Here is a 20,849-nt window from a genome sequence, read left to right as displayed (position 1 = left end):
GTTGAGTGCTTGTATTCTCTATGAGACAGATGCTACTACATATCTCTGGCAGTGGCTCGTCTCTTAGAGAAAAAAGGATCCACAATCCAAGATTAGACCTGCTGGGTCATCATTTCTCTGACAATCAGACTATCGGTCGAGCCTGTCTATCTCTGGGTTCTGCCAACTGTAATCTGTATACAAGCACTGGGCATGTGAACGGCTAGGCTATGTGCACACCACGGCTTTTACACATCTGTGAATCTTTTGAGTTTTTCAGGCGGAGGACAGGTTAGGAAACACTGGCATCTTTTTTAAATTGAAATTGTATTAAGTGCTAGTCAGCAACCTCTTGGTGGCAGCAGGCCGAAAAAAGGTTCAGTTACCTGTTTTAACCACTTAGTGTATTTGAAAACCTGAAGCTGGTAAAATAACCTAAATAAAACTGAAGGTGTGCGCAGCAAGTGCTGATCTTCATTCTTATAGCAGTTTTATTTATTTATTATATATTTATTATATAGCAGTTTTTCAAGTGTGTTAAAGAGTAGATCAGCCTTACACAGATGTCGCGTGCACAAAATCATAGTTTTACGTTATCAGTAAGGGGCGCGACCACTTAAAGTGCCTAGGGCAGCACGAAGGCCAAATACAGCCCTGCCAGTACCCCACCTCCACCTTGCTGGCGTCTGAGTCGGAGTGGAGCTCTCTGCCTTTTACTGATCCAGCCTCTGGCCCATCAAGAGCCACTCTCATTTCATCAGTCCATAAAACCTTTGAAAAATCAGTCTTAAGATATTTGTTGGCCCAGTCTTGACGTTTTATCTTATGTTTCTTGTTCAAAGATGGTCGTTTTTCAGCCTTCCTTACCTTGGCCATGTCCCTGAGTATGGCACACCTTGTGCTTTTTGATACTCCAGTAACGTTGCAGCTCTGAAATATGGCCAAACTGGTGGCAAATGGCATCTTGGCAGCTTCACGCTTGATTTTCCTCAATTCATGGGCAGTTATTTTGCGTCTTTTTTGCCCAACACGCTTCTTGCGACTCTGTTGGCTATTTGCCATGAAACGCTTGATTGTTTGGGGATCACGGTTCAAAAGTTTGGCGATTTCAAGACTGCTGCATCCCTCTGCAAGACATCTTACAATTTTGGACTTTTCAGAGCCCATCAAATCTCGCTTCTGACCCATTTTGCCAAAGGAAAGGAAGTCGCCTAATAATTAAGCACACCTTATATAGGGTGTTGATGTCATTACACTACACCCCTCCTCATTACAGAGATGCACATCACCTGATTTACTTAATTGGTAGTTGGCTCTCAAGCCTATAAAGCTTGGCGTAGGACAACATGTTTAAAAAGTATCATGAGATCAAAACACTCATTTGCCTAATAATTCTGCAAACAGTGTATAACACAGAACAGTCCTGCCGCCCTTCTATCTGCTGCAGCTTCAGCGCTGTCTTCAATGCTTTTATTTACATTGGCTGGAGATGGCACAACCTGTATACCATGTGTGTGTTGCAGATTTTCAGTGGTATATGTGACGCCCTGGACTAGCCAGGTAGTCACAGACATAACACCATACACACCCCCTCCCCTGGATAGTCACACCAGTCAGACAAAAACCCTTGTTGCCTCCCTCCAGGGTCTGATGTCCACACCAAGTGGGGCGGAGCCAGGCGGTTGGCCCCGCTTACCGAGGAGTTCACAGGTCTGGAGGCAGGAAAAGAGACAGATCTGAGTAGACAGTGAAAGTGAGAGGTCAGAAACTGTCGGTGTCTGGGTAGGGGCTCAGACACAAACAGCATGGTTGGCAGACGGTGGTGGTGGTGTCTGCAGGAGTTAATGGACCTCTGCAGAACTGTAGGACCGGGGTCGGGCTGTGGCCCGCCGGTACCGAACCGGGGAGTGGAGTGAAGCTAAGCACACAGGCAGGGCCATCGGACCCCGACTAGGCTTGGAGCCGCCGACAACGGTCAAATCCGAGTGTGACCGGAACCCCAAGGGTTTCCTAACAACCAAGACCCGACAGAAGGCAACAGTCCACACCCTGAGGATACACAACCACCGCCATAGGCTAGAGATCCAAGGGCCAGCGCCTGCGGGCAAAACGGGCTCCTTCGGTACCTATACGCCAGGGAGCGGACTACTGGTGGGCAACCACAGGAATCAGAACATTCTAACCAGGTGCAGGGAAAGACAGCCACCATCAAACTGTCCGGGGAGAGAGCACAAACACTGCAGCCGGCTGCGGGACCCGTCTATCCAGCCGTTTGGTTTACCAGAGACTCTGTCATTGACTGCCTGAGTGAGTACATCAGTGCCATCCGGCACCGCGCCGCGCTGCCCCTGCAACCCTGCACCCCAGCCATCCAGCCTCCCCGTTACACCACCGGGCCCCGGGATCACCAACCCCTACCCACGGAGGGGACAACATCCTAGCTGCTCCCTACCATCGCTCCCGGGATCCCCGTCACCAGCAGCGGTGGTGCCACGAACTATCTCCCTAAACAAACCACCCCCTTTTCACTCATGGACGAAGAGCGCCGCTCGAGTCCCCGGGTCTGGCCCACCGCTCGAGACACCGAGCAGCAGCAGAAGCCCCAGACCCGAGCGTGGCAAGCGCGTCGCCTCCGCCCGTGACATATACAGCTCCAGTCTGAAACCAGTGATTGTCTGCAGTGTTCACATGAGGCACCTGGGTTGTGATATCTGCAATTGTAAGCAGAAGCATCAGGAAATGCAACACTACAGCTGTCTTGTGGAAGAAAGATGAGGATTTATAGTTTATTAAAGGGATTGTCCAGACAAAAGGTCATTACCTGAAGGCCAAATTCTGTAAAAATAACAAAATAAATTGTACTCGCCTTCAGTCACCTCCTGGATCCAGCGCAGACTGTCCTGTGCTCTGTGCCAGCATTAATTATGTCTATGGGAGACAGGACCACTCCACCTTGTGATGCATGCAGTTCAAGTCACCTGCTGCTGTAGCCGATCACAAATTGCAGCGGTCCTGTGTCTGGTAGAACAGTGACATAAATTATACTGCACAGACCACAGGTTGGCTTGCGCTGGATCAAGAAGGGTGCAAATTAAAAAAGGTCAGTGGAGCCTGCATTAGGAGTCTCGACACAGAAAATAACCAGATATCCCTCCGGGAAAGGGCCTAGAGTTGGATATTGACTAAAAGGGCCACTTATATGGTGGCTATGGTGGTCTCCTAAAAAAGAGACACTCCTTGGCTAGGCCCTTCCTGGAGGGATATCTGGCTATTTTCTGCAATGCACCTAGGATTTCACTGTGTTGAGCGCCTTTGCTGGCTGCCAGCAGTGTTTTCTCTGGCTGGTTTCCCCGAGTTCAGTGATTGTTTTGTCTTGCGGATCCAGGAGGGTGACAGCAGGTGGGAATATTTATTTTGTTAGTTTTACAAAATGTAAACCCCATTAGATCCTTTTGCCAGACACTTTCTTTACAGTGCATGTATTGTATTTCACACAACTCCTTTAACCCCTTAGTGACGGAGCTAATTTTCACCTTAATGACCAGACCAAATTTTGCAATTCTGACCAGTGTCACTTTATCAGGTTATAGATCTGGAACGCTTCAACGAATCCCAGTGATTTTGAGATTGTTTTTTCGTGACATATTGGACTTCATTTTAGTACCAAATTTTGGACAAAATTTTTTGCGTTTATTTGTGAAAAAAAATGAATTTTGGCAAAATGTTTGAAAATTTTGAAATTTTCAACTTTTGAATTTTTTTACCGTTAAACCAGAGAGTTCTGTGACACAAAATAATTAATAAATAACATTTCCCACTTGTCTACTTTACATCAGCACAATTTTGGAAAAAAAAATATTTTTTGTTAGGAAGTTAGAAGGGTTCAAAGTTCATCAGTAATTTCTCATTTTTACATCAAAATTTACAAAACCATTTTTTTAGGGACCACATCACATTTGAAGTGATTTTGAGAAGCCTAGATGACAGAAAATACCCAAAAGTGACACCATTCTAAAAACTGCACCCCTCAAAGTACTCAAAACCACATTCAAGAAGTTTATTAACCCTTTAGGTGCTTCACAGGAACTAAAGCAATGTGGAATGAAAAAAGCAAAAAATAAAATTTTACCTAAAAATGTTGCTTTACCCCAAATGTAATCAATTTTAGAAGAAATAACACAACAAAATGGACCCCAAAACTTGTTACCCACTTTCTTATGAGCACGGTGATACCCCACATGTGGTCAGAAACCTCTGTTTGGACAAATGGGAGGGCTCGGAACAGAAGGTGCAATATTTGAATTTTGGAAAGCAAATTTGGCTGAAATAGATTGTGGGCACCATGTTGCATTTACAGGTCCGCTAAGGTACCTAAACAGCAGAAACCCCTCACAAGTGACGCCATTCTGGAAACTAGACCCCTCAAGGCTTCTATCTAGGGGCATAGTGAGCATTTTGGACCCACAGGTACTTTACAGATTTTGATAACGTTACGTTGTCATATTGAAAATTTTCATTTTTTTCTCAAAAATGTTGCTTTAGCATTAATTTTCTCATTTTTTCAAGAGGTAATTCCAAAAATTGGACCCCAATGTTTGGTACCCACTTTCTTATGAGCGCGGTGGTACCCCACATGTGGTAAGAAACCTCTGTTTGGACAAATGGGAGGGCTCGGAAGACAGGGAACAATATTTGAATTTTGGAAAGCAAATTTGGCTGAAAAAGATTGCGGGCACCATGTTGCATTTGTAGGGCCCCTAAGGTACCTAAACAGCAGAAACCCCCCACAACTGACCCAATTTTGGAAACTAGACCCCTCAAGGAATTTATTTAGATGTTTGGTGAGTACCCTAAACTCCCAGGTGCTTCACAGAATTTTATAACGTTGAGCCATGAAAATAAAAAAATTAAATTTTAACACAAAATTGTTACTTCAACCATGTAGCTTTTTTTTCACAAGGGTAACAGGAAAAAAATCACCATAAAATGTATTGTGCAATTTCTCCTGAGTTCGCCGATACATCATATGTGGTGGAAATCACCTGTCTGGGTGCACGGCAGGGTTCGGAATGAAAGGAGCACCATTTGACTGCAAAATTGGCAGGAATCATTAGCAAACGCCATGTTGTGTTTGGAGACCCCCTGAGGTGCCTAAACAGTGGAGCTCCCCCACAACTGACCTCATTTTGGAAACTAGACCCCTCAAGGAATTTATTTAGATGTTTGGTGAGTACCCTAAACCCCCAGGTGCTTCACAGAATTTTATAACGTTGAGCCATGAAAATAAAAAAAATTAAATTTTAACACAAAATTGTTACTTCAACCATGTAGCTTTTTTTTCACAAGGGTAAAAGGAAAAAAATCACCATAAAATGTATTGTGCAATTTCTCCTGAGTTCGCCGATACATCATATGTGGTGGAAATCAACTGTCTGGGTGCACGGCAGGGCGCGGAATGAAAGGAGGGCCATTTGACTGCAAAATTGGCAGGAATCATTAGCGCACGCCATGTTGCGTTTGGAGACCCCCTGAAGTGGCTAAACAGTAGAGCTCCCCCACAACTGACCCCATTATGCAAACTATGCCCCTTAAGGATTTTATCTAGGTGTATAGTGTGCATTTTGAACCCACAGGTACTTCACAGAATTTTATAACAATAGGTTGTCATATTGAAAATTTTCTTCTTTTTCACAAAAGTGATGCTTTAGCACCAAATTTTCCACTTTTACAAGATGTAACACTAAAAAGTGGACCCCTCAGTTTGTTACCCACTTTCTTACGAGTCCAGCGATATGCAACATGTAGTCAAAAACTTCTGTTTGGGCAAACGGCAGGACTTGGAAGGGAAGGTGCACTTTTCAAATTTTGGATTATTTGATTTGCAGAGCCTATGTGTTTTCAGAACAACTGAAAACCCACATAAATGGATTTTTTGTACATTTTATCTTGGAGTGAAGGGCAAAATGTGGAGGAAAATACCGCCAACTATATGGCAGACTTGTGCTTGTTCCAGAGATGAAGGAACACCAGGAGGGCTAGAAGGACACGTTAATTTTTGAGAGACTGGTCGTACAACGTCTGTTTAGCACCATCAATCCCTATATGAGGGACAATTGTGCCAGCCGACGTGGTACACCATAACAGGCTCCTACCTGCCAAGGTCGGAACCGCTATATGCACAAAACAACCAGTCCCCTACAGGGTTATAAAAGTATTGTCCAGTGCAGGAGGTTCGGAAAGAACCATGCAGTAAAGCCCAAGGTGTAAAATTACAGAACAGCTTCAGATCCTCCAATAAAATTATCAACGCTTGAAAGACGTGCCTACATTTGAATACCGGCATGGTCTCCAGGTCCTGCACATCTCATCGGTGCAGGCCTGGGGACTCCCGCAGTGCACCTGTGGCATCCCAGGGTTCATGTGCCACAGTAACAACACAAAGGGTTAACTCCCCACATAACACCAGCACCTCCAGGCCAGAAGGGGGAGACCAAGCTGCTTCCCTATATATTCTGGTGTGGAGAGGAAGTGGTCAGTTCAGTTCAGTTACTGGGAGGACTGAGGAAGAAGGACCTGTAGGTTGGAGCTAGGACAAGCTCACCACAGGGTCCGCTGACTAACTCCAGGCCTAAGCCAAGGGTCTGAGGAGAGGAGACAGATAAAACAAAAGGAACATACCTGGGAAAAAGAGTATTGCAGAACTCACCCCAGTGAAGTTCACAGAATGGATACCGGATTCAAGACTGTATGATATATATACGTGGTCCAGATGAACCAAGACCCCTGGCACAGCTCTCTCAAACCCAGCTGGAGAAAATGACCAATCACAGCAGCCTGACAAAAACCAGAATCAGGAAGATGGTAGACGAGGGCCAGGAGAAGTATGTCAGTGACTGGAGGACCGACATCAACATCTCACACTGACCACGTATCAGAGTCTACAGAGAGACTTCAGACTGGCCCCATATCTGGTAAAACTCCTAGACCCCAGAGACCGCAGAACCCTGAGCCGATATAGACTCAGTGCCCAGTCTAGCCATCGAATCCGGCCTACACAAGCAGAGCTACAAACCCAGGATGGACAGACTGTGTCAAAACTGTGACCTGGAGGCCCTGGAGGATGAAACCCACTTCCTGCTACACTGCACCAAGTACTCAGCAGTGAGGAACACTCACTTCAGGAGACTCTCCGATCTCTTCCCAGATTTCAGCTCCATGAAGGAGGAAGAGAAAATATATATCCTGCTGGGGGAAGAAGAGAGCGCAGTGGAGATAGCAGCGCGGTATGTGAGTGAATGTCATAGACTTTGAGAAAGCGAACTATGATAAGCCATGGACTTCCATAGCCCCCATCCCAGATGTGGCCCCACAGTCCTTACCCTAGATGTGCCCCATCCATCCATACTACAGTCCCCTCCCTGGATATGCCCCATCATAAGCCATGGACTTCCATATCCCCCACCCAAGGTGTGCCCCCAGTCCCCACCCTGGATGTGCCCCATCGATCCTTCCTACAGTCCCCACCCACCATCCCCCCAGTCCCTAATGTACACTTGCTTTGGCAAAACTAATTTGCATTTGGTCCTGCCAATAAAGCTTATTTGATTTGATTTGATTAGATACACAGATAATAGATAGAGGGATATATAGATTAGATAGACCGATGATAGGTTAGATACACAGATAATAAATTGACAGATAGATGATAGACTAGATACACAGATGTTAAATAGATAGATAATAGATTAGATACACAGATAATAAATAGATAGATTAGATACACCGATGATAGATTAGATACACAGATAATAGATAGAGGGATAAATAAATAGATTAGATACACAGATCATATATAGATAGACAGATAGAGGGATATATAGATAATAGATAGATTAGATACACAAACAATATAAAGATAGACGGAGGGATAGATTAGATAGACAGTGATGGCATGGGCATGCATGGCTTTCAATGGCACTGGGTCACTTGTGTTTATTGATGACATAACAGCAGACAAGAGTAGCCGGATGAATTCTGAAGTGTACCGGGATATACTTTCAGCCCAGATTCAGCCAAATGCCGCAAAGTTGATCAGACGGCGCTTCATAGTACAGATGGACAATGACCCCAAGCATACAGCCAAAGCTACCCAGGAGTTCATGAGTGCAAAAAAGTGGAACATTCTGCAATGGCCAAGTCAATCACCAGATCTTAACCCAATTGAGCATGCATTTCACTTGCTCAAATCCAGACTTAAGACGGAAAGACCCACAAACAAGCAAGACCTGAAGGCTGCGGCTGTAAAGGCCTGGCAAAGCATTAAGAAGGAGGAAACCCAGCGTTTGGTGATGTCCATGGGTTCCAGACTTAAGGCAGTGATTGCCTCCAAAGGATTCGCAACAAAATATTGAAAATAAAAATATTTTGTTTGGGTTTGGTTTATTTGTCCAATTACTTTTGACCTCCTAAAATGTGGAGTGTTTGTAAAGAAATGTGTACAATTCCTACAATTTCTATCAGATATTTTTGTTCAAACCTTCAAATTAAACGTTATAATCTGCACTTGAATTCTGTTGTCGAGATTTCATTTCAAATCCAATGTGGTGGCATGCAGAGCCCAACTCGCGAAAATTGTGTCACTGTCCAAATATTTCTGGACCTAACTATATATATATATATATATATATATATATATAGACAGAGGGATAGATAGATTAGATACACCAATAATATATTAGATACACAGATAATAGATAGAGGGATAGATAAATAAATAGATTAGATACACCGATAATAGATTAGATACATATAGCTAGACAGAGGGATAGATAGTTTAGATACACATATAATAGATAGATTAGATGCACAGATAATAGATAGATATACACACATTACACATGGCCTCACCCTCTCTGCAAATGATGGCACATGGGGCACAGGAGGGCAGGTCCTTCCATCTTCTCTTGTGGTCCAGCCTCTCCTTCACCTCCTCCTCCTGGGGCCCAACTGCTGTATTTTCTTTCAATAAGTCCAGTGCAGGAGAGCAGCTCAGGGATGAGGGGAGGCAGGGAGCCATGTCTGTATACAGAGGCCCCTGCTCTGCGAGTCTGCTGGAGACGGAGCTGGTGGGTGGAGTCTCCTCTGTCTCTGAGAAATGACGTCATCCTCTGCGCGCCTGCCAGCAGCTTCTGAAGACATGAATTTTCCCTCCTGCAGGCGCCTAACACGGGAGGAAGGGGCCCGTGTCATCTCAGCATAATGATATGCGTTCAGCTGATAGGGCCCCTGCTTCTGCTGTTAGTGTCCAAGCTGCCGCTGGCAAAGGAAATCCCCATATGTTTTCAGGACCTAAGGGCCCCCTCCCATTCTGAACATGCAGTATGTCCGCCACTGCTCTGAGCCATCTATCTCCACTTGAAATGGAAGAGAAACATCAGGTTGCTGCAGGACAGAAGTGAACCTCTTTTTAAGCTCCTGGAAGGCCATAATGACCTCTGAAGTCCAATTCTCAACATCAGCTCCCTTTTTGGTCAAATCAGTCAAAGGTTTACCCACACTAGAGAAATTGCCTATAAATTTACGGTAAAAATTGGCAATGCCGAAAATTTTTTGAAGGGATTTCAAAGAGGTTGGCTGAACCCAACCAGGAATGGCCTAAACCTTGACCAGATCTATTTGAATAGAAGCCAGGAACAAAATAAATCCCAAAAAGGAAATTTTCTGCACGCCAAAGACATTTTGATCCCTTAATGTACAATGAATTTTCCTTAAGTATCTGAAAAACTTTCCGAACCTGCTGAACATGAGCATTCAAATCATCAAAAAAAAAATCAAAATATCATCCAAATAGACAATCAGAAATTTGGCAATCAGGTCCCGAAAAATATCATTCATTAATGACTGAAAGACAGAGGGGGCATTAGTGAGCCCAAAAGGCATCACTATTTACTAAAAATGCCCCTTAGGGGTATTAAAGGTCGTCTTCCATTCATCACCCTCCTTAATTCGAATGAGATTGTACGCTCCCCTAAGATCAAGTTTCGTAAACCACTTAGCTCCTTTTCCTCTGGAAAACAGGTTTGACATCAAGGGTAATGGATACTGATATTTAACAGTGATTTTATTAACGAGACGATAGTCAATGCAAGGTCTCAACAACCCATCCTTCTTGGACACAAAGAAAAAAATCGGCACCCATAGGTGACGAGGATGGTCTAATATGACCTTTCTCCAATGACTCCTTAAAATAGGTTCTCATAGCATCATGTTCGGGAACAGATAGATTGAAGATCCGTCCCTTAGGAAATTTGCAACCTGGCATTAATTCAATGGCACAATCACACTCGCTGTGGGGGGGGGGGCAAAGAATCAGAACCAGTCTCATTAAACACGACAAAAAAATTCTGACAAATATTCAGGTACATCATGTGGCGGAGGGGAAATGGACAACACAGAAAGATCATTATGCACACATTATCAACCCTAACTAACAACAGACAAGGATCTCCAATCTAGAACTGGATTATGGGTTTGCAACCAAGGGAATCCCAGTATCAAAATCGTGCAAGTTGTGCAATACTAAAAATTTACAATCCTCCTGATGAACTGGCGCAACCTTCATAGTTACCTGGGTCCAAAACTGAGGTTTATTTTCAGCTAGGGGAGTAGCATCAATGCCCCTTAAAAGAATAAGAGTTTGTAAAGGTAGCAGAAAACAAGAATAAAGAGCAAATAAAAGAGACAGACAAAAGAAATTTAGGTTGCACAGTTCCCACAGCAAAAGAACAAGCAAATCTTTTTTCCCGTTTAGGGCAGACATAAATAGTGTGACACTCGTCATAACAATAGAAACACAACTTATTTTTCCATCTAAAACCCTGCCACTCAGCATTAGAGAGGACCCTATCACACTGCACAGGCTCTGAAGACTGTTCCGCAAGCAATACATCAGCATGCATCGTTTTGCGCTCGCATAAACGCCTATCAATCTGAATGGCTAAAGTCATAGAGGCATTGAGACCAAAAGGGATAGGAAATTCTACCATAACATCCTTCACTGTATCCGCAAGACCCTTACGAAAAAGGGCCGCAAGTGCATCATCAATCCATTTGGTAAGGACCGCCCACTTTCTGAATCTGAGAAAAAATTTCAGCGGAATCCTGACCTTGGATGAAAGCCAGCAAGGCCTTCTCTGCTTGATCAATAACATTGAGTTCATCATACAACAATCCCAGGGCCTGAAAAAAGGAATCCACAGTATCAAGAATCGGATCATCAGGAGCCAATTAAAAGGCCCAGTCCTGAGGGTCACCGCGCAACAAAGAGATGACAATCTTAACCTTTTGCACGGGGCTCCCTGACAACTTCGGTTTTAAGGCAAAAAACCATTTACAATTATTTTTAATGTTCAGGAATTTAGACCTATCCCCTGAGAACAATTCAGGAACAGGAATTTTAGGTTTTAAAACAGGAGTCTGTCTAAGATAAGCTGATATTGCCTGAACCTCAGAGGAGAGATGCTCAACACGCTCAACCAACTGTTTAGTATCCATGTCAACAGAAGATCTTCCAGGGAACCCAAAGAATAAGAGCAAAAATATATGGAGATAAAAAAAAATATTTTCCCTTCTTTTGATTACCTTTTTTGTTGGCCGGTGATACTGTTGTGATCCGGTAACCGAGGAAGATTACAAAAAAAAATCCCATTAGTAGAAAAACACCAAGAAAAACAAGAGTAGTTGGAATCTGAGCTGACCGCAATCCCCTATCTATCAGACCACACTGGAAGTAGCCATGGAGCGTTCCTAAACACCTAGATGCCACGTCACAGCCGGAGAAACTAGCTACACCTCACAGATAGAAATGAGGAATTCTTACTTGCTTCAGAAAAGTCCCCAAAGGAATAGCCAGCCCACAACATATAAAGATTACAGTGATGTAGGAAAACACGATACACAGATACCTAGATACCTAGATACAAAGGAAAGAAAAGGAAACTGATTGCGGTCAGTACAACACCCTGCAGAAAAATACCAATCTCCGATAGTAAAGATGGCCCTGGAGGTCGAACTACCTCACCCCACTATATCAGGTACTCTTGTGAATAATGGGAGAACAAAATACCAAAAAGAACACAAAAATACAAAAGTGCAAATAATCAAGTTCGACAGGGAGAATCACTTTTCTTGCAGAAGAGCTAGCAAAGGGGGAACCCCCATGCTCACCAAACTAGAAAAGCAAATCTTCACCTGCAATAAAACAGATTCCAAACAAAACAAAAAGAAAAACAACCACCCTAAGGTGGAGCAAAGCAAAAGTTTGCAAACTTATCTGCAGAGGTCTTGCACAGGAAAACAGGGAAGGTCAAAACTCCAAGCCAGGTTGAGAGACTGAGGAAAATTCAACTATCACCGGCACCAGCAAGCCAAAAAGTGCTCTCCTATATACACCAGGCTTGTCTGCAATGGGATTCCTTAATTCTCAATTAACGCCGACACCTGTCTGAGTCAGACTCATACTCAGCTTCACTACTATTCCTGGCCACCAGAGGGAGCTCCAAAACAGCACCCACACAAACGACATTCACAATAGCTGGGGGCATATACATCACATAGGAGATGCTGGTACTGTTGTATATACATCACATAGGAGACGCTGGGACTGCTGTATATACATCACAGGAGACACGAGGCAGGTGCGTTTAGCCTATTCGTCGCCGGGCCGTCGACTGTCATCATCACGGGTGGCCTAGCATGGCTCCGTTGCCCCGAGGCGTACAGAAGATGGCTGGGGATAGGATGATGGGAGTAGTAGTGAGGTGTTTGTCGTGACACCACCTGTGGTATGCGGCCAGGGAATGGGCCGCCGCTACTGTTACTGCCCTCCGGGCAGATGGCTGATGGTAGTAGAAGCCAGGGATGGTACTGCTCTCCATAGGTAGAGCGGGCCCTGGGGAGGATGATGAGAGGAAAAGTAATGGTGGCGGGGAGCGGCAGTACAGATAATAGAGTCAGAGTGTACATCTGCGGTTCTAGAGGTTGTTTACTCACTTTTGTACGATGCCACTCGCCCAGGTAATACCGGTCACTTGCTATGGTGGGTTCCGTTGAACCTGAATCCCTTTAGAGATCAGTTTGGTGTTTGGTGGGTTTCTCCTTGTAACTCCTGTCTTCCCTGGCTTGAAGCTACAAGGGGACGCCGGGTTTCATGAGATGTACTTTTGTCCCTATCTGCAGTTGCCGCGGTTCCGATGTGGGATTAGGTTTGTAGCGACATCCTGGATCCTATACGACACTGTGCTGTCGGGCGCTGTGTGGGCAGGGAAGCTTGAAACTTTCCCCGTCCAGGCAGATTCTGGAAAACCCACATGAAGTATGATGTTTCTTAGGGTCCTGCCACCCTGCGTGGCGTCAGTTCCGAGGGCAGCAGGTTCACTCTTCCCACGGCAACTGTGTGAACTTTCTCCTCCTTCCCATCGGAGCACCTGTGAGGCACATCTGCTCTGCTGCTCTCCTGCTGGAGAACTCTCTAACTGTTGTGTTGGCTCCTGACTCCCCCTACTGACGGCACCTCTCCCCTCCCAGGTTCTAAGCTAGTGGGACTGGGGCCCCTGTTGAGGGCATCCTGTAAATGCCACTCTGTCGGTGACCCCTTTTTTACCCTAACCTAGCCCAGTCCCCAGTGGGAACAGCGCAACCTCCTCAGGAAATGGGTTTAGCATTACACCCAATGTTGGGTGCAATACTCTGTGGCGACTGAAGCCTCAGGGGTGCCACAGATACATCACACAGGGGGCTGGGGACATGTATATGCCCCAAGCCCCTCCTGAGATATAAATGCCCCCAGCCCCTCCTGTGATGAATATGTCCCAGCCCCTCCTGTGATGTATATGCCCCAGCCCCTCCTGTGATGTATATGCCCCAGCCCCTCCTGTGATGTATATGCCCCAGCCCCTCCTGTGATGTACATGCCCCAGCCCCTCCTGTGATGTATATGCCCCAGCCCCTCCTGTGATGTATATGCCCCCAGTTTCTCCAATGTGATGTATATGCCCCTAGCATCTCAAATGTGATGTATAAGTCACAGGAGACACTGGGGGCATACACATCACAGGAGATGCTGGGGGGCATAGACATAACAGAAGATGCTAGGGGCATGCACATCACAGGAGATGCTGAGGGCATGCACATCACAGGAGAAGCTGGGGATATGCACATCACAGGAGACGCTGGGGACATGCACATCACAAGAGGGGCTAGGGCACAGACATCACAAGAGGGTCTGGGGCACAGACATCAAAAAGAGGGGCTGGGGCACAGGACATCAAAAAGAGGGTCTGGGGCACAGACACCACAAGAGGGGCTGGGGCGCAGACACCACAGGGGGGACTGGGGAGTAGACACCACAGGAGGGACTGGGGCGTAGACACCACAAGAAGGGCTGGGGCGCAGACACCACAAGAGGGGCTGGGGTGCAGACATCACAAGAGGGGCTGGGGCGCAGACATCACAAGATTTACTGGGGCACAGACATCAATGGAGGGCACAGACATCACAAGAGAGGCTAAGGCACGAACATCACTGGGGGGAGGCACAGACATTACTGGGATGGGGAAAGCACGGACATCACTGGGGGGAGGCACAGACATTACTGGGAGGAGGCACAGACATCATTGGGGGCACAGACATCACTGGGTGGGCACAGATATCACTGGGGGCACAGACATCACTGGTGGGAGCACAGATATCACTTGGGGCACAGACATCACTGGGGGGCTTCACAGACATCACTGGGGGGCTGCACACAGCACTTGCAGAGCCCCGACATCACTGAGGGGAAGGAGGGACACACAAACCTGGGGTGACAAACAGCATTGGGGGACACACAGCACTGAGGGTTGCACGCAACTCTGGGGGGAGGGGGCACAAAGCACTGGATGGGGCACACAGTAGCAGAGGGCGGGCACTGGACACACAGCAGTGCCGGACTCACCGCACCGGAGAGCAGGCGCCGGACATGCAGCTCCGGAGGGCAGGAACACACCGCTAGGCTGTAAAGCTGTTGTGGGACGGAAGCGCCCACAAAGTAAGTCCCGAGTTTGCTGGCAGTGGCCAGCGGGAGGACGTGTGACGCCCTGGACTAGCCAGGTAGTCACAGACATAACACACACACCCACTCCCCTGGATAGTCACACCAGTCAGACAAAAACTCTTGTTGCCTCCCTCCAGGGTCTGATGTCCACACCAGGTGGGGCGGAGCCAAGCAGTTGGCCCCACCCACCGAGGAGTTCACAGGTCTGGAGGCGGGAAAAGAGACAGAGATTCAGTTTGGAGTTGAAAATGAGAGGTCAGAAACTGTCGGTGTCTGGGTAGGGGCCCAGACACAAACAGCAAGGTTGGCAAACGGTGGTGGCCGTCTGCAGGAGTTAGTGGATCTCTGTGGAACCGTAGGACCGGGGTCGGGCGGTGGCCCGCCGATACCGAACTGGGGAGCGGAGTGAAGCTAAGCACAAAGGCAGGGCCATCGGACCCCGGCTTGGAGCCGCCGACAATGGTCAAATCCAAAAGTGACCGGAACCCCAGGGGTTTCCTAACATCCAAGCCCTGACAGAAGGCAACAGTCCACACCGTGAGGATACACAGCCACCGCCATAGGCTAGAGATCCAAGGGCCAGCGCCTGCAGGCAAAACGGGCTCCTTCGGTACTGATACGCCGGGGAGTGGACTACCGGTGGGCAACCACAGGAGTCAGAAGATTCTAACAAGGTGCAGGGAAAGACAGCCACCATCACACTGTCCGGGGAAAGCACAAATACTGCAGCCGGCTGCGGGACCCGTCCATCCAGCCGTTTGGTTAACCAGAGACTCTGTGCATCTGTGTCTGAGTGAGTACAACAGTGCCATCCGGCACCGCGTCGCGCTGCCCCTGCAACCCTGCACCCCAGCCATCCAGCCTCCCCGTTACACCACCGGGCCCCAGGATCACCAACCCCTACCCACGGAGGGGACGACATCCTAGCTGCTCCCAGGATCCCCGTCACCAGCAGCGGTGGTGCCTATAATCACCATGACCCATGGGTAGTGTCACGAACTATCTCCCAAAATAAAGCACCCCCTTTTCACTCGTGGGCGAGGAGCGCTGCTCGAGTCCTCGGGTCCGGCCCACCGCTCGAGCCACTGAGCAGCAGCAGCAGCGGACCCAAGCGTAGCGAGCGCGTCCCCTCCGCCCGCCACAACTTGGCGTCACGAAGAGGATAGAACAGATCTACCTACCGGTAGAAGTGCGCCTTGCAGTCCCCCACCCGCGGCGTCCGGCCGAAAAATTTGAAGTGCCGCCATCTTTGGCGCGAAGATTTCCCGCTCGAGCGTCTTCCCCGAGCAGGGAAGGTGCAAAAGTGAAGCCCCGCCCCCAAAGAGGAAGTGCTAGAAAGAACTAAGAGGGGGCGGGTGAAGGCCTGCCTCATGTAACCGAGGACATAAAGAGCGGGGACGCCAGGACCCTGAAACCTTCCCATTCCTGGAGGCCGAGCAAGCAGGATGTCCGTTCCGTACAGCAGGCCCACGCCCGGAACAGCGGCGTGGGTGGAAGCCCGGGTGGCGCAGTTAAGCCGCAGGCTGCAGACCCGGCTCCAGCTCCTCGTACAAGAATGGGAGGCTGGAATGGTGGAAGTGGTGGTGGGCGTGCGGGCCCATGAGGCGGAAGCAGAGTTGGAGGAGCGGGTGAGTGACCCACGCCCCTGTGTCCCGGAGGGACCGGTCGCTGCGGCTGAGGGCCCCGGTCTGCCCTCGCACAGCCTGCTGCGTCCCCCGCTGCCCGCATTGGTCGTCGCCACCCCGCTGGTCGGCCCGTTGCTCCCAAACCCGGCAACAGATGACATCATTCCCGCCCGCGAAGATCCACCCGCAGGCGCTGCCCGCGAACAACAGCTTGCTCGGCCAGCACTGACCCTGCTCCCTTGGAAGGTGCCTGCTCCCCGAAGGGAGCCATCCGACTCGGAGGCGGCCGCACCCAAAGAGGCCCCGGCAGTCCGCCCGGGCAGCACAGAGGTGGACGATGGCCCGCCTCAGGCCCGAAAGGTGACACTGACCGCCCCCAAGCTCCAGGCTTCGGCTGAGGCGGGTTGCCGCTGCAGGGCAGCAATGCAGGCCGCGACACAGCGGTGCTCCCCAACCCAGATGGTGCCGGTTGTGGCCCGCATCGGGGGGTGCCTGCTGGGCCCGAGCCCCGCGCTAAAGGAGCCACCATGTTGGGAGTGGCAGCCAAACCCGATGGGCCGGGAGATAGAGGCCTGGGAGAAAGAAAAGGCTGCTACGTTGGCACACACTACCGAGGCAAAGGACGCTCTCCGAAAAGCCCCTCCCGAAGCACAGGGCCCGACCTTCGAAGGCCAAGTCTGGCAGTTTTGCCCCCGGCGTGGATGGGGGTTTATTTATGAGCCAAGCCTGGGGGTTGAGGCGTTCTTCTCCCGGCGAGATGTGCACAGCCAGCTGCCCCTGGGACATCCGGAGCGTGACCTACGTGCGGGTGAGTTGGTCACCTACACCTGCCACCTGGGAGAGAGAGGCTGGTTCGCCCTGGATGTCCAGAAAAGGGTGAGCCGCAGTGATCCCGAGCAGCCCCAGTCGCCTCCTCCGCCGTACAGTCCCAAGATGCATCCGGAGGAAGCATACGACGATGGCGACCTCAAATAGTGGCAGCGGTCCTCCGTTGCAACTCAGTTGTCCCCGTTGGGACCCCCAGCACCGTGTTTCAGTCAAATGAATGAACACCAATCATCCGAGTTTGTCACCTGATTGTCAACAAGTTGATTATACCGGCCGTTGCCAACTAGTTGTCCCCGTAGGGACTTTGTGTGTTTTCCGCTACCCCTTTAAGAGACAAGGCTGAAAACTTGCAGTCCAACCACAAACTTGTGGCCTTGTAAATAAGTTGTGGGCTGTTTTCCGTTACCGCCTCCGGAGAGGCAGATTGGAGGAAGGATCCGCAGCAGAGCAGGCTGGGGTCCGACCACCACCAGGACCGGTCACCATCCTCTGGGGGTCAGGGGTCGCCCTGGACGTGGGGTCCCCTGAAGTGACAGCCGGGTGCGAGACACTGTACCCGTTCCCGCTTGGGTGACCTGGAACAGAGTTCCTGCTTCCGGACTGGGGAAGAGGGGTGCTGCCCATTTCTTAGGGGCAGCATCAAGGTTTAGGTTGCTTGGGTGGGGAAGCAGATGAACATGAACCCGTCCGTTATTATTAAAAGTGTTTTTACATATGTTTTGAAACGTTAAAGTGCCATGCCTCCCGTAAGGGAAGAACTAAAAATATGCTTGTGTTAAATGTTTTCCATGTTAATTTATCTTTTTCAGAAAAATAAAACCGGTGATGGACAGGCAGCCCGCGGACGGTCTGCATTTCACCAAGGGGGAATGTGATGCCCTGGACTAGCCAGGTAGTCACAGACATAACACCATACACACCCCCTTCCCTGGATAGTCACACCAGTCAAAAACCCTTGTTGCCTCCCTCCAGGGTCTGATGTCCACACCAGGTGGGGTGGAGCCAGGCGGTTGGCCCCACCCACCGAGGAGTTCACAGGTCTGGAGGCGGGAAAAGAGACAGAGATTCAGTTTGGAGTTGAAAGTGAGAGGTCAGAAACTGTCGGTGTCTGGGTAGGGGCCCAGACACAAACAGCAAGGTTGGCAGACGGTGGTGGCCGTCTGCAGGAGTTAGTGGATATCTGTGGAACCGTAGGACCGGGGTCGGGTGGTGGCCCGCCGGTACCGAACCGGGGAGCGGAGTGAAGCTAAGCACAAAGGCAGGGCCATCGGACCCCGACTAGGCTTGGAGCCGCCGACAACGGTCAAATCCGAAAGTCACCGGAACCCCAGGGGTTTCCTAACAACCAAGACCTGACAGAAGGCAACAGTCCACACCGTGAGGATACACAGCCACCGCCATAGGCTAGAGATCCAAGGGCCAGCGCCTGCGGGCAAAACGGGCTCCTTCGGTACTGATACGCCGGGGAGCGGACTACCGGTGGGCAAGTCACAGGAGTCAGAACATTCTAACAAGGTGCAGGGAAAGACAGCCACCATCACACTGTCCGGGGAGAGCACAAACACTGCAGCCAGCTGCGGGACCCGTCTATCCAGCCGTTTGGTTTACCAGAGACTCTGTGCATCTGTGTCTGAGCGAGTACAACAGTGCCATCCGACACCACGCCGCGCTGCCCCTGCAACCCTGCACCCCAGCCATCCAGCCTCCCCATTACACCACCGGGCCCCGGAATCACCAACCCCTACCCACGGAGGGGACAACATCCTAGCTGCTCCCTACCATCTCTCCTGGAATCCCCATCACCAGGAGCGGTGGTGCCTATAATCACCACGACCCGTGGTTGGCGTCACGAACTATCTCCCAAAACAAACCACCCCCGTTTCACTCGTGGGCGGAGTGCTGCTCGAGTCCCCGGGTCCGGCCCACCACTCAAGCCACCGAGCAGCAGCAGCGGCGGACCCGAGCGCGGCGAGCGCGTCCCCTCCGCCCGCGACAGACGCATTGGTACGCACAAGCAGCGCATGTGCGGATTTAAAGGGCCGGCGGCCCGCAAGACAGCGATGGCGACTCGAGCACTGCCGCCCCTGGGAATCTGTACGGGGATCTCAGAAAAGGACATGGCGGGCAGTATGTGGCCCGCAGGCCGGAGGTTCCCCACCTCTGCTCTAAAAGTTGGACAAGGCATAGAAAGTGTCTAAAACACATAAAAATATGATGCTACAAATTAAATACTTTTCTTTGCATAAATTGGCCTGGAGTTAGTTTGATGAATCTCCCTAATTAATCAATGTATTGAGAGGCTTAAATAAACACTAATGTATATTAAGGAAAGAAAGCAGTTAATTCCCTAAGTATTATGCACAAGTCCTTTCATAATTATCAAAGTAGATGAGAGGAAAGCAGGGCACTACTCAGCAACAACCATAAACATTTGGTACAGTCCAGGCATATAGGCTGAATCCCAGCTGATCCAGGGTGCACGTGTGCATAAAGATCCGATATATTCAATATGGAAAGAGAAAAAACGGCACTCACCAAATCGTCAGACGACGGCCGTTTCGTTTGGGCATACATTTATTGTTTTTAACATTTTTTAATTGTCTTGACATCGGCCACATGTGGTATGTGGATAAAACGGATCTGATGTCATACCTACTCAGACCAGCTGAAGCACTGTGTAAGTGCGAAACGGCCGTCGTCTGACGTGTCCGGCGTCCTCTCCCTCCCCACCAGCCCCCACCGCACATGTTACCTCTGCGCTTGAAATAAAGCTGCAACCTGCACAGCAACGATTTGGTGAGTGCCGTTTTTTCTCTTTCCATATTGGATATATCGGACCTTTCATAATTATTAGAGGCCATGAGCAATACTGAAATGCACAGCATGTGTCAATGTCTCTCCTGCACCTGATCAAGGAAAAGGCAGAAAAAATCCAGCGATGTAGAATCTAAAAAATGTCACACAATGAGAAAGGAGTCAGTCCCGAAACATGTCTGTGTTTGGACACGAATGAGATGGCGTCGGTAAATTGTCTCCGGTTTTATGTTTTCTAATTTTGTTTCCCTGTGGAATGTTTTTTAATAAGAAAAAATAAAGTCTTGGATGTTTTAGAATCTACATTGCTGGATTTTTTCTGCCTTTACAAGTGTACCCCCTGGTCTACTCCCCAGGATCAGTGCGGGGAGATTCTTTCTGGCTGAGGTGAGCTGATCAAATTTGGTATTTTTTACGTGATCAAGGAAAAGGTACAATATTGTAGGGGAAAACATGAAACCGCTCAATACATGGTTTGTTGCATTCTCTGTCTTGACGAAGTAACACTGTAT

General features: G+C 48.9%; 1 protein-coding gene across 1 annotated transcript in view; it reads right to left on the bottom strand.

The window, feature by feature from the left end:
- Nucleotides 1–20,849, bottom strand: part of NME5 (NME/NM23 family member 5) — a 293,847-nt gene that overhangs the window by 32,782 nt on the left and 240,216 nt on the right. The window lies entirely within an intron of this gene.

This window comes from Anomaloglossus baeobatrachus, chromosome 4, assembly GCF_048569485.1.
Source record: "Anomaloglossus baeobatrachus isolate aAnoBae1 chromosome 4, aAnoBae1.hap1, whole genome shotgun sequence".
In the NCBI taxonomy this organism is placed as follows: Eukaryota; Metazoa; Chordata; class Amphibia; order Anura; family Aromobatidae; genus Anomaloglossus; species Anomaloglossus baeobatrachus.
This window is presented reverse-complemented; position numbering and strand designations above follow the sequence as displayed.